The following is a 24615-nucleotide window of genomic DNA, read 5'->3' as shown; positions in this document are numbered from 1 at the left end:
TGCAGCAGCAGGTGAATCCACTTTGTCCAAAAGGGATCTATTCCATTCAATTGCAAATGATCTAGATAAGACAGAGAACTGCAGCACGGGGACATAGCCGAGTTGGTCAGGTTGAGTGGTGATGAGTTTGCTATTTGGATGAATAAAGAAAGTCAAAAGTGTGAAAGATAAAAAACAAAAGGAGGAAGTGTGAAAAGTGAATGGGCCAAATTGAGGTGCATATGAAGACGTATGCTTTCTTCCAATTCATTAAATCGGGCTAATATGAATCAGGTGAATTGAGTTCTGCTTTTGGAAACTGGGTTAAGAAGGGGTGCACCGTTCCTGGAGGTACTGCAATACCAGGTCAATGCGTGGAGTGGACAGAGCAAGCTCTTTTTCCATCTCCCTGTTCTAAAAATCCATTTAATATATGGTCCCCAGATAGGGGACGTATCAGATATTAAACTGATAAGAACAGATACTACACTTGATCTTAGCCAAAAGGCCGAGAAGCGATAACCAGAATTGGTTTGGGCCTCGAGTGGCACCCTGGCCTATGCCGGACACATCTTAGGGAGAGAGAGCGAGAGGGAGACAAACCCACGCCTACACAAGACATTTTGTCACCCAAGCCAACCCTTGAAAAGGCTGCTTTGCAGAGCCAAAACAAGAAGAATGGTGCGTTTTGCAGCCGCCGCCCACTGCAATGAATCTGAATAACTCCTCCTTTAGGGCGCAAGCAACTCCCCTCCCCCTTGCAGTCTTTCCAATTCACGATACAAAAAGACGGACAGGACAGGTTGCCTGACTTTCCGTCACTGCCACCCTTTGCCATCCTTACCCGTAGAAAGCCCTTTCATCATCCCCAAACCCTAATCTTTTCCCTTTCCTTCCCAGCCCCCAAACCCTGCCCTCTGTACCTTTCTCACCACCCGCTTCCCTTCTCCTGTCATCCCCCTACCACCCGGGAAAAAAAGAGATTGCCCCCTCCTTCCACTAGCCCACCCTCCCACCCAAAGAACAACTTCTTCTGCGCAGCTTGTTTTCTAGGCAGCAGCGCTATTGTGATGTCATCGGGGGGCATTGTGACAAGCCGCCAGTGTTCCGTCTCTTCATGTTGTGCACAGTTCAAACGGAAAATACATCAACAGGCAGACTACAGAAAAGCTTACTATCAAAGGTTAGAGGGGGGCTTTCTCAGAGGGCTTTTTACAGTTTTTCTATTCCCAATTAGCCGTTTAAGTGTACTTATTGAAAGTAGTAATTCTTTCATAGGCCGCCCTTTCTTAGTATTTGACGTTCCTTATATTGCGGTATGAGGCTTCGCAGTAGGTTGCAAACATTCATCACCCATGACTGTCCCCAATTGAGCTCAGAAGCTCAATGTCTATCATGACCTCTCTTTTAGAATGTCCAAGAGCAAGCAAACTATTCCTCCAGGAGAGGGCGCCAACAGACTACTAAAGAGATCATCATTACTCAAAGAAAACCCCAAAAACCAATGCATGATAGGAATAAACAGGTAACTTTCTTTGGAGTGGAAGCGGAGAGATCGCACCAGATGCCAATTCTAGATGTTATCACACCTGTGGTCACTGCAGCAGCAGGTGAATCCACTTTGTCCAAAAGGGATCTATTCCATTCAATTGCAAATGATCTAGATAAGACAGAGAACTGCAGCACGGGGACATAGCCGAGTTGGTCAGGTTGAGTGGTGATGAGTTTGCTATTTGGATGAATAAAGAAAGTCAAAAGTGTGAAAGATAAAAAACAAAAGGAGGAAGTGTGAAAAGTGAATGGGCCAAATTGAGGTGCATATGAAGACGTATGCTTTCTTCCAATTCATTAAATCGGGCTAATATGAATCAGGTGAATTGAGTTCTGCTTTTGGAAACTGGGTTAAGAAGGGGTGCACCGTTCCTGGAGGTACTGCAATACCAGGTCAATGCGTGGAGTGGACAGAGCAAGCTCTTTTTCCATCTCCCTGTTCTAAAAATCCATTTAATATATGGTCCCCAGATAGGGGACGTATCAGATATTAAACTGATAAGAACAGATACTACACTTGATCTTAGCCAAAAGGCCGAGAAGCGATAACCAGAATTGGTTTGGGCCTCGAGTGGCACCCTGGCCTATGCCGGACACATCTTAGGGAGAGAGAGCGAGAGGGAGACAAACCCACGCCTACACAAGACATTTTGTCACCCAAGCCAACCCTTGAAAAGGCTGCTTTGCAGAGCCAAAACAAGAAGAATGGTGCGTTTTGCAGCCGCCGCCCACTGCAATGAATCTGAATAACTCCTCCTTTAGGGCGCAAGCAACTCCCCTCCCCCTTGCAGTCTTTCCAATTCACGATACAAAAAGACGGACAGGACAGGTTGCCTGACTTTCCGTCACTGCCACCCTTTGCCATCCTTACCCGTAGAAAGCCCTTTCATCATCCCCAAACCCTAATCTTTTCCCTTTCCTTCCCAGCCCCCAAACCCTGCCCTCTGTACCTTTCTCACCACCCGCTTCCCTTCTCCTGTCATCCCCCTACCACCCGGGAAAAAAAGAGATTGCCCCCTCCTTCCACTAGCCCACCCTCCCACCCAAAGAACAACTTCTTCTGCGCAGCTTGTTTTCTAGGCAGCAGCGCTATTGTGATGTCATCGGGGGGCATTGTGACAAGCCGCCAGTGTTCCGTCTCTTCATGTTGTGCACAGTTCAAACGGAAAATACATCAACAGGCAGACTACAGAAAAGCTTACTATCAAAGGTTAGAGGGGGGCTTTCTCAGAGGGCTTTTTACAGTTTTTCTATTCCCAATTAGCCGTTTAAGTGTACTTATTGAAAGTAGTAATTCTTTCATAGGCCGCCCTTTCTTAGTATTTGACGTTCCTTATATTGCGGTATGAGGCTTCGCAGTAGGTTGCAAACATTCATCACCCATGACTGTCCCCAATTGAGCTCAGAAGCTCAATGTCTATCATGACCTCTCTTTTAGAATGTCCAAGAGCAAGCAAACTATTCCTCCAGGAGAGGGCGCCAACAGACTACTAAAGAGATCATCATTACTCAAAGAAAACCCCAAAAACCAATGCATGATAGGAATAAACAGGTAACTTTCTTTGGAGTGGAAGCGGAGAGATCGCACCAGATGCCAATTCTAGATGTTATCACACCTGTGGTCACTGCAGCAGCAGGTGAATCCACTTTGTCCAAAAGGGATCTATTCCATTCAATTGCAAATGATCTAGATAAGACAGAGAACTGCAGCACGGGGACATAGCCGAGTTGGTCAGGTTGAGTGGTGATGAGTTTGCTATTTGGATGAATAAAGAAAGTCAAAAGTGTGAAAGATAAAAAACAAAAGGAGGAAGTGTGAAAAGTGAATGGGCCAAATTGAGGTGCATATGAAGACGTATGCTTTCTTCCAATTCATTAAATCGGGCTAATATGAATCAGGTGAATTGAGTTCTGCTTTTGGAAACTGGGTTAAGAAGGGGTGCACCGTTCCTGGAGGTACTGCAATACCAGGTCAATGCGTGGAGTGGACAGAGCAAGCTCTTTTTCCATCTCCCTGTTCTAAAAATCCATTTAATATATGGTCCCCAGATAGGGGACGTATCAGATATTAAACTGATAAGAACAGATACTACACTTGATCTTAGCCAAAAGGCCGAGAAGCGATAACCAGAATTGGTTTGGGCCTCGAGTGGCACCCTGGCCTATGCCGGACACATCTTAGGGAGAGAGAGCGAGAGGGAGACAAACCCACGCCTACACAAGACATTTTGTCACCCAAGCCAACCCTTGAAAAGGCTGCTCTGCAGAGCCAAAACAAGAAGAATGGTGCGTTTTGCAGCCGCCGCCCACTGCAATGAATCTGAATAACTCCTCCTTTAGGGCGCAAGCAACTCCCCTCCCCCTTGCAGTCTTTCCAATTCACGATACAAAAAGACGGACAGGACAGGTTGCCTGACTTTCCGTCACTGCCACCCTTTGCCATCCTTACCCGTAGAAAGCCCTTTCATCATCCCCAAACCCTAATCTTTTCCCTTTCCTTCCCAGCCCCCAAACCCTGCCCTCTGTACCTTTCTCACCACCCGCTTCCCTTCTCCTGTCATCCCCCTACCACCCGGGAAAAAAAGAGATTGCCCCCTCCTTCCACTAGCCCACCCTCCCACCCAAAGAACAACTTCTTCTGCGCAGCTTGTTTTCTAGGCAGCAGCGCTATTGTGATGTCATCGGGGGGCATTGTGACAAGCCGCCAGTGTTCCGTCTCTTCATGTTGTGCACAGTTCAAACGGAAAATACATCAACAGGCAGACTACAGAAAAGCTTACTATCAAAGGTTAGAGGGGGGCTTTCTCAGAGGGCTTTTTACAGTTTTTCTATTCCCAATTAGCCGTTTAAGTGTACTTATTGAAAGTAGTAATTCTTTCATAGGCCGCCCTTTCTTAGTATTTGACGTTCCTTATATTGCGGTATGAGGCTTCGCAGTAGGTTGCAAACATTCATCACCCATGACTGTCCCCAATTGAGCTCAGAAGCTCAATGTCTATCATGACCTCTCTTTTAGAATGTCCAAGAGCAAGCAAACTATTCCTCCAGGAGAGGGCGCCAACAGACTACTAAAGAGATCATCATTACTCAAAGAAAACCCCAAAAACCAATGCATGATAGGAATAAACAGGTAACTTTCTTTGGAGTGGAAGCGGAGAGATCGCACCAGATGCCAATTCTAGATGTTATCACACCTGTGGTCACTGCAGCAGCAGGTGAATCCACTTTGTCCAAAAGGGATCTATTCCATTCAATTGCAAATGATCTAGATAAGACAGAGAACTGCAGCACGGGGACATAGCCGAGTTGGTCAGGTTGAGTGGTGATGAGTTTGCTATTTGGATGAATAAAGAAAGTCAAAAGTGTGAAAGATAAAAAACAAAAGGAGGAAGTGTGAAAAGTGAATGGGCCAAATTGAGGTGCATATGAAGACGTATGCTTTCTTCCAATTCATTAAATCGGGCTAATATGAATCAGGTGAATTGAGTTCTGCTTTTGGAAACTGGGTTAAGAAGGGGTGCACCGTTCCTGGAGGTACTGCAATACCAGGTCAATGCGTGGAGTGGACAGAGCAAGCTCTTTTTCCATCTCCCTGTTCTAAAAATCCATTTAATATATGGTCCCCAGATAGGGGACGTATCAGATATTAAACTGATAAGAACAGATACTACACTTGATCTTAGCCAAAAGGCCGAGAAGCGATAACCAGAATTGGTTTGGGCCTCGAGTGGCACCCTGGCCTATGCCGGACACATCTTAGGGAGAGAGAGCGAGAGGGAGACAAACCCACGCCTACACAAGACATTTTGTCACCCAAGCCAACCCTTGAAAAGGCTGCTTTGCAGAGCCAAAACAAGAAGAATGGTGCGTTTTGCAGCCGCCGCCCACTGCAATGAATCTGAATAACTCCTCCTTTAGGGCGCAAGCAACTCCCCTCCCCCTTGCAGTCTTTCCAATTCACGATACAAAAAGACGGACAGGACAGGTTGCCTGACTTTCCGTCACTGCCACCCTTTGCCATCCTTACCCGTAGAAAGCCCTTTCATCATCCCCAAACCCTAATCTTTTCCCTTTCCTTCCCAGCCCCCAAACCCTGCCCTCTGTACCTTTCTCACCACCCGCTTCCCTTCTCCTGTCATCCCCCTACCACCCGGGAAAAAAAGAGATTGCCCCCTCCTTCCACTAGCCCACCCTCCCACCCAAAGAACAACTTCTTCTGCGCAGCTTGTTTCCTAGGCAGCAGCGCTATTGTGATGTCATCGGGGGGCATTGTGACAAGCCGCCAGTGTTCCGTCTCTTCATGTTGTGCACAGTTCAAACGGAAAATACATCAACAGGCAGACTACAGAAAAGCTTACTATCAAAGGTTAGAGGGGGGCTTTCTCAGAGGGCTTTTTACAGTTTTTCTATTCCCAATTAGCCGTTTAAGTGTACTTATTGAAAGTAGTAATTCTTTCATAGGCCGCCCTTTCTTAGTATTTGACGTTCCTTATATTGCGGTATGAGGCTTCGCAGTAGGTTGCAAACATTCATCACCCATGACTGTCCCCAATTGAGCTCAGAAGCTCAATGTCTATCATGACCTCTCTTTTAGAATGTCCAAGAGCAAGCAAACTATTCCTCCAGGAGAGGGCGCCAACAGACTACTAAAGAGATCATCATTACTCAAAGAAAACCCCAAAAACCAATGCATGATAGGAATAAACAGGTAACTTTCTTTGGAGTGGAAGCGGAGAGATCGCACCAGATGCCAATTCTAGATGTTATCACACCTGTGGTCACTGCAGCAGCAGGTGAATCCACTTTGTCCAAAAGGGATCTATTCCATTCAATTGCAAATGATCTAGATAAGACAGAGAACTGCAGCACGGGGACATAGCCGAGTTGGTCAGGTTGAGTGGTGATGAGTTTGCTATTTGGATGAATAAAGAAAGTCAAAAGTGTGAAAGATAAAAAACAAAAGGAGGAAGTGTGAAAAGTGAATGGGCCAAATTGAGGTGCATATGAAGACGTATGCTTTCTTCCAATTCATTAAATCGGGCTAATATGAATCAGGTGAATTGAGTTCTGCTTTTGGAAACTGGGTTAAGAAGGGGTGCACCGTTCCTGGAGGTACTGCAATACCAGGTCAATGCGTGGAGTGGACAGAGCAAGCTCTTTTTCCATCTCCCTGTTCTAAAAATCCATTTAATATATGGTCCCCAGATAGGGGACGTATCAGATATTAAACTGATAAGAACAGATACTACACTTGATCTTAGCCAAAAGGCCGAGAAGCGATAACCAGAATTGGTTTGGGCCTCGAGTGGCACCCTGGCCTATGCCGGACACATCTTAGGGAGAGAGAGCGAGAGGGAGACAAACCCACGCCTACACAAGACATTTTGTCACCCAAGCCAACCCTTGAAAAGGCTGCTTTGCAGAGCCAAAACAAGAAGAATGGTGCGTTTTGCAGCCGCCGCCCACTGCAATGAATCTGAATAACTCCTCCTTTAGGGCGCAAGCAACTCCCCTCCCCCTTGCAGTCTTTCCAATTCACGATACAAAAAGACGGACAGGACAGGTTGCCTGACTTTCCGTCACTGCCACCCTTTGCCATCCTTACCCGTAGAAAGCCCTTTCATCATCCCCAAACCCTAATCTTTTCCCTTTCCTTCCCAGCCCCCAAACCCTGCCCTCTGTACCTTTCTCACCACCCGCTTCCCTTCTCCTGTCATCCCCCTACCACCCGGGAAAAAAAGAGATTGCCCCCTCCTTCCACTAGCCCACCCTCCCACCCAAAGAACAACTTCTTCTGCGCAGCTTGTTTTCTAGGCAGCAGCGCTATTGTGATGTCATCGGGGGGCATTGTGACAAGCCGCCAGTGTTCCGTCTCTTCATGTTGTGCACAGTTCAAACGGAAAATACATCAACAGGCAGACTACAGAAAAGCTTACTATCAAAGGTTAGAGGGGGGCTTTCTCAGAGGGCTTTTTACAGTTTTTCTATTCCCAATTAGCCGTTTAAGTGTACTTATTGAAAGTAGTAATTCTTTCATAGGCCGCCCTTTCTTAGTATTTGACGTTCCTTATATTGCGGTATGAGGCTTCGCAGTAGGTTGCAAACATTCATCACCCATGACTGTCCCCAATTGAGCTCAGAAGCTCAATGTCTATCATGACCTCTCTTTTAGAATGTCCAAGAGCAAGCAAACTATTCCTCCAGGAGAGGGCGCCAACAGACTACTAAAGAGATCATCATTACTCAAAGAAAACCCCAAAAACCAATGCATGATAGGAATAAACAGGTAACTTTCTTTGGAGTGGAAGCGGAGAGATCGCACCAGATGCCAATTCTAGATGTTATCACACCTGTGGTCACTGCAGCAGCAGGTGAATCCACTTTGTCCAAAAGGGATCTATTCCATTCAATTGCAAATGATCTAGATAAGACAGAGAACTGCAGCACGGGGACATAGCCGAGTTGGTCAGGTTGAGTGGTGATGAGTTTGCTATTTGGATGAATAAAGAAAGTCAAAAGTGTGAAAGATAAAAAACAAAAGGAGGAAGTGTGAAAAGTGAATGGGCCAAATTGAGGTGCATATGAAGACGTATGCTTTCTTCCAATTCATTAAATCGGGCTAATATGAATCAGGTGAATTGAGTTCTGCTTTTGGAAACTGGGTTAAGAAGGGGTGCACCGTTCCTGGAGGTACTGCAATACCAGGTCAATGCGTGGAGTGGACAGAGCAAGCTCTTTTTCCATCTCCCTGTTCTAAAAATCCATTTAATATATGGTCCCCAGATAGGGGACGTATCAGATATTAAACTGATAAGAACAGATACTACACTTGATCTTAGCCAAAAGGCCGAGAAGCGATAACCAGAATTGGTTTGGGCCTCGAGTGGCACCCTGGCCTATGCCGGACACATCTTAGGGAGAGAGAGCGAGAGGGAGACAAACCCACGCCTACACAAGACATTTTGTCACCCAAGCCAACCCTTGAAAAGGCTGCTTTGCAGAGCCAAAACAAGAAGAATGGTGCGTTTTGCAGCCGCCGCCCACTGCAATGAATCTGAATAACTCCTCCTTTAGGGCGCAAGCAACTCCCCTCCCCCTTGCAGTCTTTCCAATTCACGATACAAAAAGACGGACAGGACAGGTTGCCTGACTTTCCGTCACTGCCACCCTTTGCCATCCTTACCCGTAGAAAGCCCTTTCATCATCCCCAAACCCTAATCTTTTCCCTTTCCTTCCCAGCCCCCAAACCCTGCCCTCTGTACCTTTCTCACCACCCGCTTCCCTTCTCCTGTCATCCCCCTACCACCCGGGAAAAAAAGAGATTGCCCCCTCCTTCCACTAGCCCACCCTCCCACCCAAAGAACAACTTCTTCTGCGCAGCTTGTTTTCTAGGCAGCAGCGCTATTGTGATGTCATCGGGGGGCATTGTGACAAGCCGCCAGTGTTCCGTCTCTTCATGTTGTGCACAGTTCAAACGGAAAATACATCAACAGGCAGACTACAGAAAAGCTTACTATCAAAGGTTAGAGGGGGGCTTTCTCAGAGGGCTTTTTACAGTTTTTCTATTCCCAATTAGCCGTTTAAGTGTACTTATTGAAAGTAGTAATTCTTTCATAGGCCGCCCTTTCTTAGTATTTGACGTTCCTTATATTGCGGTATGAGGCTTCGCAGTAGGTTGCAAACATTCATCACCCATGACTGTCCCCAATTGAGCTCAGAAGCTCAATGTCTATCATGACCTCTCTTTTAGAATGTCCAAGAGCAAGCAAACTATTCCTCCAGGAGAGGGCGCCAACAGACTACTAAAGAGATCATCATTACTCAAAGAAAACCCCAAAAACCAATGCATGATAGGAATAAACAGGTAACTTTCTTTGGAGTGGAAGCGGAGAGATCGCACCAGATGCCAATTCTAGATGTTATCACACCTGTGGTCACTGCAGCAGCAGGTGAATCCACTTTGTCCAAAAGGGATCTATTCCATTCAATTGCAAATGATCTAGATAAGACAGAGAACTGCAGCACGGGGACATAGCCGAGTTGGTCAGGTTGAGTGGTGATGAGTTTGCTATTTGGATGAATAAAGAAAGTCAAAAGTGTGAAAGATAAAAAACAAAAGGAGGAAGTGTGAAAAGTGAATGGGCCAAATTGAGGTGCATATGAAGACGTATGCTTTCTTCCAATTCATTAAATCGGGCTAATATGAATCAGGTGAATTGAGTTCTGCTTTTGGAAACTGGGTTAAGAAGGGGTGCACCGTTCCTGGAGGTACTGCAATACCAGGTCAATGCGTGGAGTGGACAGAGCAAGCTCTTTTTCCATCTCCCTGTTCTAAAAATCCATTTAATATATGGTCCCCAGATAGGGGACGTATCAGATATTAAACTGATAAGAACAGATACTACACTTGATCTTAGCCAAAAGGCCGAGAAGCGATAACCAGAATTGGTTTGGGCCTCGAGTGGCACCCTGGCCTATGCCGGACACATCTTAGGGAGAGAGAGCGAGAGGGAGACAAACCCACGCCTACACAAGACATTTTGTCACCCAAGCCAACCCTTGAAAAGGCTGCTTTGCAGAGCCAAAACAAGAAGAATGGTGCGTTTTGCAGCCGCCGCCCACTGCAATGAATCTGAATAACTCCTCCTTTAGGGCGCAAGCAACTCCCCTCCCCCTTGCAGTCTTTCCAATTCACGATACAAAAAGACGGACAGGACAGGTTGCCTGACTTTCCGTCACTGCCACCCTTTGCCATCCTTACCCGTAGAAAGCCCTTTCATCATCCCCAAACCCTAATCTTTTCCCTTTCCTTCCCAGCCCCCAAACCCTGCCCTCTGTACCTTTCTCACCACCCGCTTCCCTTCTCCTGTCATCCCCCTACCACCCGGGAAAAAAAGAGATTGCCCCCTCCTTCCACTAGCCCACCCTCCCACCCAAAGAACAACTTCTTCTGCGCAGCTTGTTTTCTAGGCAGCAGCGCTATTGTGATGTCATCGGGGGGCATTGTGACAAGCCGCCAGTGTTCCGTCTCTTCATGTTGTGCACAGTTCAAACGGAAAATACATCAACAGGCAGACTACAGAAAAGCTTACTATCAAAGGTTAGAGGGGGGCTTTCTCAGAGGGCTTTTTACAGTTTTTCTATTCCCAATTAGCCGTTTAAGTGTACTTATTGAAAGTAGTAATTCTTTCATAGGCCGCCCTTTCTTAGTATTTGACGTTCCTTATATTGCGGTATGAGGCTTCGCAGTAGGTTGCAAACATTCATCACCCATGACTGTCCCCAATTGAGCTCAGAAGCTCAATGTCTATCATGACCTCTCTTTTAGAATGTCCAAGAGCAAGCAAACTATTCCTCCAGGAGAGGGCGCCAACAGACTACTAAAGAGATCATCATTACTCAAAGAAAACCCCAAAAACCAATGCATGATAGGAATAAACAGGTAACTTTCTTTGGAGTGGAAGCGGAGAGATCGCACCAGATGCCAATTCTAGATGTTATCACACCTGTGGTCACTGCAGCAGCAGGTGAATCCACTTTGTCCAAAAGGGATCTATTCCATTCAATTGCAAATGATCTAGATAAGACAGAGAACTGCAGCACGGGGACATAGCCGAGTTGGTCAGGTTGAGTGGTGATGAGTTTGCTATTTGGATGAATAAAGAAAGTCAAAAGTGTGAAAGATAAAAAACAAAAGGAGGAAGTGTGAAAAGTGAATGGGCCAAATTGAGGTGCATATGAAGACGTATGCTTTCTTCCAATTCATTAAATCGGGCTAATATGAATCAGGTGAATTGAGTTCTGCTTTTGGAAACTGGGTTAAGAAGGGGTGCACCGTTCCTGGAGGTACTGCAATACCAGGTCAATGCGTGGAGTGGACAGAGCAAGCTCTTTTTCCATCTCCCTGTTCTAAAAATCCATTTAATATATGGTCCCCAGATAGGGGACGTATCAGATATTAAACTGATAAGAACAGATACTACACTTGATCTTAGCCAAAAGGCCGAGAAGCGATAACCAGAATTGGTTTGGGCCTCGAGTGGCACCCTGGCCTATGCCGGACACATCTTAGGGAGAGAGAGCGAGAGGGAGACAAACCCACGCCTACACAAGACATTTTGTCACCCAAGCCAACCCTTGAAAAGGCTGCTTTGCAGAGCCAAAACAAGAAGAATGGTGCGTTTTGCAGCCGCCGCCCACTGCAATGAATCTGAATAACTCCTCCTTTAGGGCGCAAGCAACTCCCCTCCCCCTTGCAGTCTTTCCAATTCACGATACAAAAAGACGGACAGGACAGGTTGCCTGACTTTCCGTCACTGCCACCCTTTGCCATCCTTACCCGTAGAAAGCCCTTTCATCATCCCCAAACCCTAATCTTTTCCCTTTCCTTCCCAGCCCCCAAACCCTGCCCTCTGTACCTTTCTCACCACCCGCTTCCCTTCTCCTGTCATCCCCCTACCACCCGGGAAAAAAAGAGATTGCCCCCTCCTTCCACTAGCCCACCCTCCCACCCAAAGAACAACTTCTTCTGCGCAGCTTGTTTTCTAGGCAGCAGCGCTATTGTGATGTCATCGGGGGGCATTGTGACAAGCCGCCAGTGTTCCGTCTCTTCATGTTGTGCACAGTTCAAACGGAAAATACATCAACAGGCAGACTACAGAAAAGCTTACTATCAAAGGTTAGAGGGGGGCTTTCTCAGAGGGCTTTTTACAGTTTTTCTATTCCCAATTAGCCGTTTAAGTGTACTTATTGAAAGTAGTAATTCTTTCATAGGCCGCCCTTTCTTAGTATTTGACGTTCCTTATATTGCGGTATGAGGCTTCGCAGTAGGTTGCAAACATTCATCACCCATGACTGTCCCCAATTGAGCTCAGAAGCTCAATGTCTATCATGACCTCTCTTTTAGAATGTCCAAGAGCAAGCAAACTATTCCTCCAGGAGAGGGCGCCAACAGACTACTAAAGAGATCATCATTACTCAAAGAAAACCCCAAAAACCAATGCATGATAGGAATAAACAGGTAACTTTCTTTGGAGTGGAAGCGGAGAGATCGCACCAGATGCCAATTCTAGATGTTATCACACCTGTGGTCACTGCAGCAGCAGGTGAATCCACTTTGTCCAAAAGGGATCTATTCCATTCAATTGCAAATGATCTAGATAAGACAGAGAACTGCAGCACGGGGACATAGCCGAGTTGGTCAGGTTGAGTGGTGATGAGTTTGCTATTTGGATGAATAAAGAAAGTCAAAAGTGTGAAAGATAAAAAACAAAAGGAGGAAGTGTGAAAAGTGAATGGGCCAAATTGAGGTGCATATGAAGACGTATGCTTTCTTCCAATTCATTAAATCGGGCTAATATGAATCAGGTGAATTGAGTTCTGCTTTTGGAAACTGGGTTAAGAAGGGGTGCACCGTTCCTGGAGGTACTGCAATACCAGGTCAATGCGTGGAGTGGACAGAGCAAGCTCTTTTTCCATCTCCCTGTTCTAAAAATCCATTTAATATATGGTCCCCAGATAGGGGACGTATCAGATATTAAACTGATAAGAACAGATACTACACTTGATCTTAGCCAAAAGGCCGAGAAGCGATAACCAGAATTGGTTTGGGCCTCGAGTGGCACCCTGGCCTATGCCGGACACATCTTAGGGAGAGAGAGCGAGAGGGAGACAAACCCACGCCTACACAAGACATTTTGTCACCCAAGCCAACCCTTGAAAAGGCTGCTTTGCAGAGCCAAAACAAGAAGAATGGTGCGTTTTGCAGCCGCCGCCCACTGCAATGAATCTGAATAACTCCTCCTTTAGGGCGCAAGCAACTCCCCTCCCCCTTGCAGTCTTTCCAATTCACGATACAAAAAGACGGACAGGACAGGTTGCCTGACTTTCCGTCACTGCCACCCTTTGCCATCCTTACCCGTAGAAAGCCCTTTCATCATCCCCAAACCCTAATCTTTTCCCTTTCCTTCCCAGCCCCCAAACCCTGCCCTCTGTACCTTTCTCACCACCCGCTTCCCTTCTCCTGTCATCCCCCTACCACCCGGGAAAAAAAGAGATTGCCCCCTCCTTCCACTAGCCCACCCTCCCACCCAAAGAACAACTTCTTCTGCGCAGCTTGTTTTCTAGGCAGCAGCGCTATTGTGATGTCATCGGGGGGCATTGTGACAAGCCGCCAGTGTTCCGTCTCTTCATGTTGTGCACAGTTCAAACGGAAAATACATCAACAGGCAGACTACAGAAAAGCTTACTATCAAAGGTTAGAGGGGGGCTTTCTCAGAGGGCTTTTTACAGTTTTTCTATTCCCAATTAGCCGTTTAAGTGTACTTATTGAAAGTAGTAATTCTTTCATAGGCCGCCCTTTCTTAGTATTTGACGTTCCTTATATTGCGGTATGAGGCTTCGCAGTAGGTTGCAAACATTCATCACCCATGACTGTCCCCAATTGAGCTCAGAAGCTCAATGTCTATCATGACCTCTCTTTTAGAATGTCCAAGAGCAAGCAAACTATTCCTCCAGGAGAGGGCGCCAACAGACTACTAAAGAGATCATCATTACTCAAAGAAAACCCCAAAAACCAATGCATGATAGGAATAAACAGGTAACTTTCTTTGGAGTGGAAGCGGAGAGATCGCACCAGATGCCAATTCTAGATGTTATCACACCTGTGGTCACTGCAGCAGCAGGTGAATCCACTTTGTCCAAAAGGGATCTATTCCATTCAATTGCAAATGATCTAGATAAGACAGAGAACTGCAGCACGGGGACATAGCCGAGTTGGTCAGGTTGAGTGGTGATGAGTTTGCTATTTGGATGAATAAAGAAAGTCAAAAGTGTGAAAGATAAAAAACAAAAGGAGGAAGTGTGAAAAGTGAATGGGCCAAATTGAGGTGCATATGAAGACGTATGCTTTCTTCCAATTCATTAAATCGGGCTAATATGAATCAGGTGAATTGAGTTCTGCTTTTGGAAACTGGGTTAAGAAGGGGTGCACCGTTCCTGGAGGTACTGCAATACCAGGTCAATGCGTGGAGTGGACAGAGCAAGCTCTTTTTCCATCTCCCTGTTCTAAAAATCCATTTAATATATGGTCCCCAGATAGGGGACGTATCAGATATTAAACTGATAAGAACAGATACTACACTTGATCTTAGCCAAAAGGCCGAGAAGCGATAACCAGAATTGGTTTGGGCCTCGAGTGGCACCCTGGCCTATGCCGGACACATCTTAGGGAGAGAGAGCGAGAGGGAGACAAACCCACGCCTACACAAGACATTTTGTCACCCAAGCCAACCCTTGAAAAGGCTGCTTTGCAGAGCCAAAACAAGAAGAATGGTGCGTTTTGCAGCCGCCGCCCACTGCAATGAATCTGAATAACTCCTCCTTTAGGGCGCAAGCAACTCCCCTCCCCCTTGCAGTCTTTCCAATTCACGATACAAAAAGACGGACAGGACAGGTTGCCTGACTTTCCGTCACTGCCACCCTTTGCCATCCTTACCCGTAGAAAGCCCTTTCATCATCCCCAAACCCTAATCTTTTCCCTTTCCTTCCCAGCCCCCAAACCCTGCCCTCTGTACCTTTCTCACCACCCGCTTCCCTTCTCCTGTCATCCCCCTACCACCCGGGAAAAAAAGAGATTGCCCCCTCCTTCCACTAGCCCACCCTCCCACCCAAAGAACAACTTCTTCTGCGCAGCTTGTTTTCTAGGCAGCAGCGCTATTGTGATGTCATCGGGGGGCATTGTGACAAGCCGCCAGTGTTCCGTCTCTTCATGTTGTGCACAGTTCAAACGGAAAATACATCAACAGGCAGACTACAGAAAAGCTTACTATCAAAGGTTAGAGGGGGGCTTTCTCAGAGGGCTTTTTACAGTTTTTCTATTCCCAATTAGCCGTTTAAGTGTACTTATTGAAAGTAGTAATTCTTTCATAGGCCGCCCTTTCTTAGTATTTGACGTTCCTTATATTGCGGTATGAGGCTTCGCAGTAGGTTGCAAACATTCATCACCCATGACTGTCCCCAATTGAGCTCAGAAGCTCAATGTCTATCATGACCTCTCTTTTAGAATGTCCAAGAGCAAGCAAACTATTCCTCCAGGAGAGGGCGCCAACAGACTACTAAAGAGATCATCATTACTCAAAGAAAACCCCAAAAACCAATGCATGATAGGAATAAACAGGTAACTTTCTTTGGAGTGGAAGCGGAGAGATCGCACCAGATGCCAATTCTAGATGTTATCACACCTGTGGTCACTGCAGCAGCAGGTGAATCCACTTTGTCCAAAAGGGATCTATTCCATTCAATTGCAAATGATCTAGATAAGACAGAGAACTGCAGCACGGGGACATAGCCGAGTTGGTCAGGTTGAGTGGTGATGAGTTTGCTATTTGGATGAATAAAGAAAGTCAAAAGTGTGAAAGATAAAAAACAAAAGGAGGAAGTGTGAAAAGTGAATGGGCCAAATTGAGGTGCATATGAAGACGTATGCTTTCTTCCAATTCATTAAATCGGGCTAATATGAATCAGGTGAATTGAGTTCTGCTTTTGGAAACTGGGTTAAGAAGGGGTGCACCGTTCCTGGAGGTACTGCAATACCAGGTCAATGCGTGGAGTGGACAGAGCAAGCTCTTTTTCCATCTCCCTGTTCTAAAAATCCATTTAATATATGGTCCCCAGATAGGGGACGTATCAGATATTAAACTGATAAGAACAGATACTACACTTGATCTTAGCCAAAAGGCCGAGAAGCGATAACCAGAATTGGTTTGGGCCTCGAGTGGCACCCTGGCCTATGCCGGACACATCTTAGGGAGAGAGAGCGAGAGGGAGACAAACCCACGCCTACACAAGACATTTTGTCACCCAAGCCAACCCTTGAAAAGGCTGCTTTGCAGAGCCAAAACAAGAAGAATGGTGCGTTTTGCAGCCGCCGCCCACTGCAATGAATCTGAATAACTCCTCCTTTAGGGCGCAAGCAACTCCCCTCCCCCTTGCAGTCTTTCCAATTCACGATACAAAAAGACGGACAGGACAGGTTGCCTGACTTTCCGTCACTGCCACCCTTTGCCATCCTTACCCGTAGAAAGCCCTTTCATCATCCCCAAACCCTAATCTTTTCCCTTTCCTTCCCAGCCCCCAAACCCTGCCCTCTGTACCTTTCTCACCACCCGCTTCCCTTCTCCTGTCATCCCCCTACCACCCGGGAAAAAAAGAGATTGCCCCCTCCTTCCACTAGCCCACCCTCCCACCCAAAGAACAACTTCTTCTGCGCAGCTTGTTTTCTAGGCAGCAGCGCTATTGTGATGTCATCGGGGGGCATTGTGACAAGCCGCCAGTGTTCCGTCTCTTCATGTTGTGCACAGTTCAAACGGAAAATACATCAACAGGCAGACTACAGAAAAGCTTACTATCAAAGGTTAGAGGGGGGCTTTCTCAGAGGGCTTTTTACAGTTTTTCTATTCCCAATTAGCCGTTTAAGTGTACTTATTGAAAGTAGTAATTCTTTCATAGGCCGCCCTTTCTTAGTATTTGACGTTCCTTATATTGCGGTATGAGGCTTCGCAGTAGGTTGCAAACATTCATCACCCATGACTGTCCCCAATTGAGCTCAGAAGCTCAATGTCTATCATGACCTCTCTTTTAGAATGTCCAAGAGCAAGCAAACTATTCCTCCAGGAGAGGGCGCCAACAGACTACTAAAGAGATCATCATTACTCAAAGAAAACCCCAAAAACCAATGCATGATAGGAATAAACAGGTAACTTTCTTTGGAGTGGAAGCGGAGAGATCGCACCAGATGCCAATTCTAGATGTTATCACACCTGTGGTCACTGCAGCAGCAGGTGAATCCACTTTGTCCAAAAGGGATCTATTCCATTCAATTGCAAATGATCTAGATAAGACAGAGAACTGCAGCACGGGGACATAGCCGAGTTGGTCAGGTTGAGTGGTGATGAGTTTGCTATTTGGATGAATAAAGAAAGTCAAAAGTGTGAAAGATAAAAAACAAAAGGAGGAAGTGTGAAAAGTGAATGGGCCAAATTGAGGTGCATATGAAGACGTATGCTTTCTTCCAATTCATTAAATCGGGCTAATATGAATCAGGTGAATTGAGTTCTGCTTTTGGAAACTGGGTTAAGAAGGGGTGCACCGTTCCTGGAGGTACTGCAATACCAGGTCAATGCGTGGAGTGGACAGAGCAAGCTCTTTTTCCATCTCCCTGTTCTAAAAATCCATTTAATATATGGTCCCCAGATAGGGGACGTATCAGATATTAAACTGATAAGAACAGATACTACACTTGATCTTAGCCAAAAGGCCGAGAAGCGATAACCAGAATTGGTTTGGGCCTCGAGTGGCACCCTGGCCTATGCCGGACACATCTTAGGGAGAGAGAGCGAGAGGGAGACAAACCCACGCCTACACAAGACATTTTGTCACCCAAGCCAACCCTTGAAAAGGCTGCTTTGCAGAGCCAAAACAAGAAGAATGGTGCGTTTTGCAGCCGCCGCCCACTGCAATGAATCTGAATAACTCCTCCTTTAGGGCGCAAGCAACTCCCCTCCCCCTTGCAGTCTTTCCAATTCACGATACAAAAAGACGGACAGGACAGGTTGCCTGACTTTCCGTCACTGCCACCCTTTGCCATCCTTACCCGTAGAAAGCCCTTTCATCATCCCCAAACCCTAATCTTTTCCCTTTCCTTCCCAGCCCCCAAACCCTGCCCTCTGTACCTTTCTCACCACCCGCTTCCCTTCTCCTGTCATCCCCCTACCACCCGGGAAAAAAAGAGATTGCCCCCTCCTTCCACTAGCCCACCCTCCCACCCAAAGAACAACTTCTTCTGCGCAGCTTGTTTTCTAGGCAGCAGCGCTATTGTGATGTCATCGGGGGGCATTGTGACAAGCCGCCAGTGTTCCGTCTCTTCATGTTGTGCACAGTTCAAACGGAAAATACATCAACAGGCAGACTACAGAAAAGCTTACTATCAAAGGTTAGAGGGGGGCTTTCTCAGAGGGCTTTTTTACAGTTTTTCTATTCCCAATTAGCCGTTTAAGTGTACTTATTGAAAGTAGTAATTCTTTCATAGGCCGCCCTTTCTTAGTATTTGACGTTCCTTATATTGCGGTATGAGGCTTCGCAGTAGGTTGCAAACATTCATCACCCATGACTGTCCCCAATTGAGCTCAGAAGCTCAATGTCTATCATGACCTCTCTTTTAGAATGTCCAAGAGCAAGCAAACTATTCCTCCAGGAGAGGGCGCCAACAGACTACTAAAGAGATCATCATTACTCAAAGAAAACCCCAAAAACCAATGCATGATAGGAATAAACAGGTAACTTTCTTTGGAGTGGAAGCGGAGAGATCGCACAGATGCCAATTCTAGATGTTATCACACCTGTGGTCACTGCAGCAGCAGGTGAATCCACTTTGTCAAAAGGGATCTATTCCATTCAATTGCAAATGATCTAGATAAGACAGAGAACTGCAGCACGGGGACATAGCCGAGTTGGTCAGGTTGAGTGGTGATGAGTTTGCTATTTGGATGAATAAAGAAAGTCAAAAGTGTGAAAGATAAAAAACAAAAAGGAGGAAGTGTGAAAAGTGAATGGGCCAAATTGAGGTGCATATGAAGACGTATGCTTTCTTCCAATTCATTAAATCGGGCTAATATGAATCAGGTGAATTGAGTTCTGCTTTTGGAAACTGGGTTAAGAAGGGGTGCACCGTTCCTGGAGGTACTGCAATACCAGGTCAATGCGTGGAGTGGACAGAGCAAGCTCTTTTTCCATCTCCCTGTTCTAAAAATCCATTTAATATATGGTCCCCAGATAGGGGACGTATCAGATATTAAACTGATAAGAACAGATACTACACTTGATCTTAGCCAAAAGGCCGAGAAGCGATAACCAGAATTGTTTGGGCTCGAGTGGCACCCTGGCCTATGCCGGACACATCTTAGGGAGAGAGAGCGAGAGGGAGACAAACCCACGCCTACACAAGACATTTTGTCACCCAGCCAACCCTTGAAAAGGCTGCTTTGCAGAGCAAAACAAGAAGAATGGTGCGTTTTGCAGCCGCCGCCCACTGCAATGAATCTGAATAACTCCTCCTTTAGGGCGCAAGCAACTCCCCTCCCCCTTGCAGTCTTTCCAATTCACGATACAAAAAGACGGACAGGACAGGTTGCCTGACTTTCCGTCACTGCACCCTTTGCCATCCTTACCCGTAGAAAGCCCTTTCATCATCCCCAAACCCTAATCTTTTCCCTTTCCTTCCCAGCCCCCAAACCCTGCCCTCTGTACCTTTCTCACCACCCGCTTCCCTTCTCCTGTCATCCCCCTACCACCCGGGAAAAAAAGAGATTGCCCCCTCCTTCCACTAGCCCACCCTCCCACCCAAAGAACAACTTCTTCTGCGCAGCTTGTTTTCTAGGCAGCAGCGCTATTGTGATGTCATCGGGGGGCATTGTGACAAGCCGCCAGTGTTCCGTCTCTTCATGTTGTGCACAGTTCAAACGGAAAATACATCAACAGGCAGACTACAGAAAAGCTTACTATCAAGGTTAGAGGGGGGCTTTCTCAGAGGGCTTTTTACAGTTTTTCTATTCCCAATTAGCCGTTTAAGTGTACTTATTGAAAGTAGTAATTCTTTCATAGGCCGCCCTTTCTTAGTATTTGACGTTCCTTATATTGCGGTATGAGGCTTCGCAGTAGGTTGCAAACATTCATCACCCATGACTGTCCCCAATTGAGCTCAGAAGCTCAATGTCTATCATGACCTCTCTTTTAGAATGTCAAGAGCAAGCAAACTATTCCTCCAGGAGAGGGCGCCAACAGACTACTAAAGAGATCATCATTACTCAAAGAAAACCCCAAAAACCAATGCATGATAGGAATAAAACAGGTAACTTTCTTTGGAGTGGAAGCGGAGAGATCGCACCAGATGCCAATTCTAGATGTTATCACACCTGTGGTCACTGCAGCAGCAGGTGAATCCACTTTGTCCAAAAGGGATCTATTCCATTCAATTGCAAATGATCTAGATAAGACAGAGAACTGCAGCACGGGGACATAGCGAGTTGGTCAGGTTGAGTGGTGATGAGTTTGCTATTTGGATGAATAAAGAAAGTCAAAAGTGTGAAAGATAAAAACAAAAGGAGGAAGTGTGAAAAGTGAATGGGCCAAATTGAGGTGCATATGAAGACGTATGCTTTCTTCCAATTCATTAAATCGGGCTAATATGAATCAGGTGAATTGAGTTCTGCTTTGGAAACTGGGTTAAGAAGGGGTGCACCGTTCCTGGAGGTACTGCAATACCAGGTCAATGCGTGGAGTGGACAGAGCAAGCTCTTTTTCCATCTCCCTGTTCTAAAAATCCATTTAATATATGGTCCCCAGATAGGGGACGTATCAGATATTAAACTGATAAGAACAGATACTACACTTGATCTTAGCCAAAAGGCCGAGAAGCGATAACCAGAATTGGTTTGGGCCTCGAGTGGCACCCTGGCCTATGCCGGACACATCTTAGGGAGAGAGAGCGAGAGGGAGACAAACCCACGCCTACACAAGACATTTTGTCACCCAAGCCAACCCTTGAAAAGGCTGCTTTGCAGAGCAAAACAAGAAGAATGGTGCGTTTTGCAGCCGCCGCCCACTGCAATGAATCTGAATAACTCCTCCTTTAGGGCGCAAGCAACTCCCCTCCCCCTTGCAGTCTTTCCAATTCACGATACAAAAAGACGGACAGGACAGGTTGCCTGACTTTCCGTCACTGCCACCCTTTGCCATCCTTACCCGTAGAAAGCCCTTTCATCATCCCCAAACCCTAATCTTTTCCCTTTCCTTCCAGCCCCCAAACCCTGCCCTCTGTACCTTTCTCACCACCCGCTTCCTTCTCCTGTCATCCCCCTACCACCCGGGAAAAAAAAGAGATTGCCCCCTCCTTCCACTAGCCCACCCTCCCACCCAAAGAACAACTTCTTCTGCGCAGCTTGTTTTCTAGGCAGCAGCGCTATTGTGATGTCATCGGGGGGCATTGTGACAAGCCGCCAGTGTTCCGTCTCTTCATGTTGTGCACAGTTCAAACGGAAAATACATCAACAGGCAGACTACAGAAAAGCTTACTATCAAAGGTTAGAGGGGGGCTTTCTCAGAGGGCTTTTTACAGTTTTTCTATTCCCAATTAGCCGTTTAAGTGTACTTATTGAAAGTAGTAATTCTTTCATAGGCCGCCCTTTCTTAGTATTTGACGTTCCTTATATTGCGGTATGAGGCTTCGCAGTAGGTTGCAAACATTCATCACCCATGACTGTCCCCAATTGAGCTCAGAAGCTCAATGTCTATCATGACCTCTCTTTTAGAATGTCCAAGAGCAAGCAAACTATTCCTCCAGGAGAGGGCGCCAACAGACTACTAAAGAGATCATCATTACTCAAAGAAAACCCCAAAAACCAATGCATGATAGGAATAAACAGGTAACTTTCTTTGGAGTGGAAGCGGAGAGATCGCACCAGATGCCAATTCTAGATGTTATCACACCTGTGGTCACTGCAGCAGCAGGTGAATCCACTTTGTCCAAAAGGATCTATTCCATTCAATTGCAAATGATCTAGATAAGACAGAGAACTGCAGCACGGGGACATAGCCGAGTTGGTCAGGTTGAGTGGTGATGAGTTTGCTATTTGGATGAATAAAGAAAGTCAAAAGTGTGAAAGATAAAAAACAAAAGGAGGAAGTGTGAAAAGTGAATGGGCCAAATTGAGGTGCATATGAAGACGTATGCTTTCTTCCAATTCATTAAATCGGGCTAATATGAATCAGGTGAATTGAGTTCTGCTTTTGGAAACTGGGTAAGAAGGGGTGCACCGTTCCTGGAGGTACTGCAATACCAGGTCAATGCGTGGAGTGGACAGAGCAAGCTCTTTTTCCATCTCCCTGTTCTAAAAATCCATTTAATATATGGTCCCCAGATAGGGGACGTATCAGATATTAAACTGATAAGAACAGATACTACACTTGATCTTAGCCAAAAGGCCGAGAAGCGATAACCAGAATTGGTTTGGGCCTCGAGTGGCACCCTGGCCTATGCGGACACATCTTAGGGAGAGAGAGCGAGAGGAGACAAACCCACGCCTACACAAGACATTTTGTCACCCAAGCCAACCCTTGAAAAGGCTGCTTTGCAGAGCCAAAACAAGAAGAATGGTGCGTTTTGCAGCCGCCGCCCACTGCAATGAATCTGAATAACTCCTCCTTTAGGCGCAAGCAACTCCCCTCCCCTTGCAGTCTTTCCAATTCACGATACAAAAAGACGGACAGGACAGGTTGCCTGACTTTCCGTCACTGCCACCCTTTGCATCCTTACCCGTAGAAAGCCCTTTCATCATCCCCAAACCCTAATCTTTTCCCTTTCCTTCCCAGCCCCCAAACCCTGCCCTCTGTACCTTTCTCACCACCCGCTTCCCTTCTCCTGTCATCCCCCTACCACCCGGGAAAAAAAGAGATTGCCCCCTCCTTCCACTAGCCACCCTCCCACCCAAAGAACAACTTCTTCTGCGCAGCTTGTTTTCTAGGCAGCAGCGCTATTGTGATGTCATCGGGGGCATTGTGACAAGCCCGCCAGTGTTCCGTCTCTTCATGTTGTGCACAGTTCAAACGGAAAATACATCAACAGGCAGACTACAGAAAAGCTTACTATCAAAGGTTAGAGGGGGGCTTTCTCAGAGGGCTTTTACAGTTTTTCTATTCCAATTAGCCGTTTAAGTGTACTTATTGAAAGTAGTAATTCTTTCATAGGCCGCCCTTTCTTAGTATTTGACGTTCCTTATATTGCGGTATGAGGCTTCGCAGTAGGTTGCAAAACATTCATCACCCATGACTGTCCCCAATTGAGCTCAGAAGCTCAATGTCTATCATGACCTCTCTTTTAGAATGTCCAAGAGCAAGCAAACTATTCCTCCAGGAGAGGGCGCCAACAGACTACTAAAGAGATCATCATTACTCAAAGAAAACCCCAAAAACCAATGCATGATAGGAATAAACAGGTAACTTTCTTTGGAGTGGAAGCGGAGAGATCGCACCAGATGCCAATTCTAGATGTTATCACACCTGTGGTCACTGCAGCAGCAGGTGAATCCACTTTGTCCAAAAGGGATCTATTCCATTCAATTGCAAATGATCTAGATAAGACAGAGAACTGCAGCACGGGGACATAGCCGAGTTGGTCAGGTTGAGTGGTGATGAGTTTGCTATTTGGATGAATAAAGAAAGTCAAAAGTGTGAAAGATAAAAAACAAAAGGAGGAAGTGTGAAAAGTGAATGGGCCAAATTGAGGTGCATATGAAGACGTATGCTTTCTTCCAATTCATTAAATCGGGCTAATATGAATCAGGTGAATTGAGTTCTGCTTTTGGAAACTGGGTTAAGAAGGGGTGCACCGTTCCTGGAGGTACTGCAATACCAGGTCAATGCGTGGAGTGGACAGAGCAAGCTCTTTTTCCATCTCCCTGTTCTAAAAATCCATTTAATATATGGTCCCCAGATAGGGGACGTATCAGATATTAAACTGATAAGAACAGATACTACACTTGATCTTAGCCAAAAGGCGAGAAGCGATAACCAGAATTGGTTTGGGCCTCGAGTGGCACCCTGGCCTATGCCGGACACATCTTAGGGAGAGAGAGCGAGAGGGAGACAAACCCACGCCTACACAAGACATTTTGTCACCCAAGCCAACCCTTGAAAAGGCTGCTTTGCAGAGCCAAAACAAGAAGAATGGTGCGTTTTGCAGCCGCCGCCCACTGCAATGAATCTGAATAACTCCTCCTTTAGGGCGCAAGCAACTCCCCTCCCCCTTGCAGTCTTTCCAATTCACGATACAAAAAGACGGACAGGACAGGTTGCCTGACTTTCCGTCACTGCCACCCTTTGCCATCCTTACCCGTAGAAAGCCCTTTCATCATCCCCAAACCCTAATCTTTTCCCTTTCCTTCCCAGCCCCCAAACCCTGCCCTCTGTACCTTTCTCACCACCCCGCTTCCCTTCTCCTGTCATCCCCCTACCACCCGGGAAAAAAAGAGATTG

At 46.3% G+C, this 24615-nt stretch overlaps 16 non-coding genes across 16 annotated transcripts; all 16 read right to left on the bottom strand.

Annotated features, from left to right (window-relative positions):
* Positions 1 to 308: 308 nt before the first annotated feature.
* On the bottom strand, positions 309 to 499 carry LOC142281225 (U2 spliceosomal RNA). Its single transcript, XR_012743354.1, has one exon. It is a non-coding gene; the product is annotated as a U2 spliceosomal RNA (small nuclear RNA).
* Positions 500 to 1886: 1387 nt separating this feature from the next.
* LOC142281224 (U2 spliceosomal RNA) lies at positions 1887 to 2077 on the bottom strand. Its single transcript, XR_012743353.1, has one exon. It is a non-coding gene; the product is annotated as a U2 spliceosomal RNA (small nuclear RNA).
* Positions 2078 to 3464: 1387 nt separating this feature from the next.
* Positions 3465 to 3655, bottom strand: LOC142281222 (U2 spliceosomal RNA). The gene has a single exon (XR_012743352.1). It is a non-coding gene; the product is annotated as a U2 spliceosomal RNA (small nuclear RNA).
* A 1387-nt stretch (positions 3656 to 5042) lies between these two features.
* LOC142281221 (U2 spliceosomal RNA) lies at positions 5043 to 5233 on the bottom strand. Its single transcript, XR_012743351.1, has one exon. It is a non-coding gene; the product is annotated as a U2 spliceosomal RNA (small nuclear RNA).
* Positions 5234 to 6620: 1387 nt separating this feature from the next.
* On the bottom strand, positions 6621 to 6811 carry LOC142281220 (U2 spliceosomal RNA). The gene has a single exon (XR_012743350.1). It is a non-coding gene; the product is annotated as a U2 spliceosomal RNA (small nuclear RNA).
* Positions 6812 to 8198: 1387 nt separating this feature from the next.
* LOC142281219 (U2 spliceosomal RNA) lies at positions 8199 to 8389 on the bottom strand. The gene has a single exon (XR_012743349.1). It is a non-coding gene; the product is annotated as a U2 spliceosomal RNA (small nuclear RNA).
* Positions 8390 to 9776: 1387 nt separating this feature from the next.
* LOC142281218 (U2 spliceosomal RNA) lies at positions 9777 to 9967 on the bottom strand. Its single transcript, XR_012743348.1, has one exon. It is a non-coding gene; the product is annotated as a U2 spliceosomal RNA (small nuclear RNA).
* A 1387-nt stretch (positions 9968 to 11354) lies between these two features.
* Positions 11355 to 11545, bottom strand: LOC142281217 (U2 spliceosomal RNA). The gene has a single exon (XR_012743347.1). It is a non-coding gene; the product is annotated as a U2 spliceosomal RNA (small nuclear RNA).
* A 1387-nt stretch (positions 11546 to 12932) lies between these two features.
* Positions 12933 to 13123, bottom strand: LOC142281216 (U2 spliceosomal RNA). Its single transcript, XR_012743346.1, has one exon. It is a non-coding gene; the product is annotated as a U2 spliceosomal RNA (small nuclear RNA).
* Positions 13124 to 14510: 1387 nt separating this feature from the next.
* Positions 14511 to 14701, bottom strand: LOC142281215 (U2 spliceosomal RNA). Its single transcript, XR_012743345.1, has one exon. It is a non-coding gene; the product is annotated as a U2 spliceosomal RNA (small nuclear RNA).
* A 1387-nt stretch (positions 14702 to 16088) lies between these two features.
* Positions 16089 to 16279, bottom strand: LOC142281234 (U2 spliceosomal RNA). Its single transcript, XR_012743363.1, has one exon. It is a non-coding gene; the product is annotated as a U2 spliceosomal RNA (small nuclear RNA).
* Positions 16280 to 17666: 1387 nt separating this feature from the next.
* On the bottom strand, positions 17667 to 17857 carry LOC142281233 (U2 spliceosomal RNA). The gene has a single exon (XR_012743362.1). It is a non-coding gene; the product is annotated as a U2 spliceosomal RNA (small nuclear RNA).
* A 1387-nt stretch (positions 17858 to 19244) lies between these two features.
* LOC142281232 (U2 spliceosomal RNA) lies at positions 19245 to 19435 on the bottom strand. Its single transcript, XR_012743361.1, has one exon. It is a non-coding gene; the product is annotated as a U2 spliceosomal RNA (small nuclear RNA).
* A 1378-nt stretch (positions 19436 to 20813) lies between these two features.
* On the bottom strand, positions 20814 to 21004 carry LOC142281226 (U2 spliceosomal RNA). The gene has a single exon (XR_012743355.1). It is a non-coding gene; the product is annotated as a U2 spliceosomal RNA (small nuclear RNA).
* Positions 21005 to 22387: 1383 nt separating this feature from the next.
* On the bottom strand, positions 22388 to 22578 carry LOC142281214 (U2 spliceosomal RNA). The gene has a single exon (XR_012743344.1). It is a non-coding gene; the product is annotated as a U2 spliceosomal RNA (small nuclear RNA).
* A 1380-nt stretch (positions 22579 to 23958) lies between these two features.
* Positions 23959 to 24148, bottom strand: LOC142281230 (U2 spliceosomal RNA). Its single transcript, XR_012743359.1, has one exon. It is a non-coding gene; the product is annotated as a U2 spliceosomal RNA (small nuclear RNA).
* Positions 24149 to 24615: the final 467 nt, after the last annotated feature.

This window comes from Anomaloglossus baeobatrachus, unplaced genomic scaffold (genome assembly GCF_048569485.1).
Source record: "Anomaloglossus baeobatrachus isolate aAnoBae1 unplaced genomic scaffold, aAnoBae1.hap1 Scaffold_4676, whole genome shotgun sequence".
Taxonomy (NCBI): Eukaryota; Metazoa; Chordata; class Amphibia; order Anura; family Aromobatidae; genus Anomaloglossus; species Anomaloglossus baeobatrachus.
Note: the sequence above shows the minus strand (reverse complement) of the source record. Positions and strands in the feature narration are given on the sequence as shown.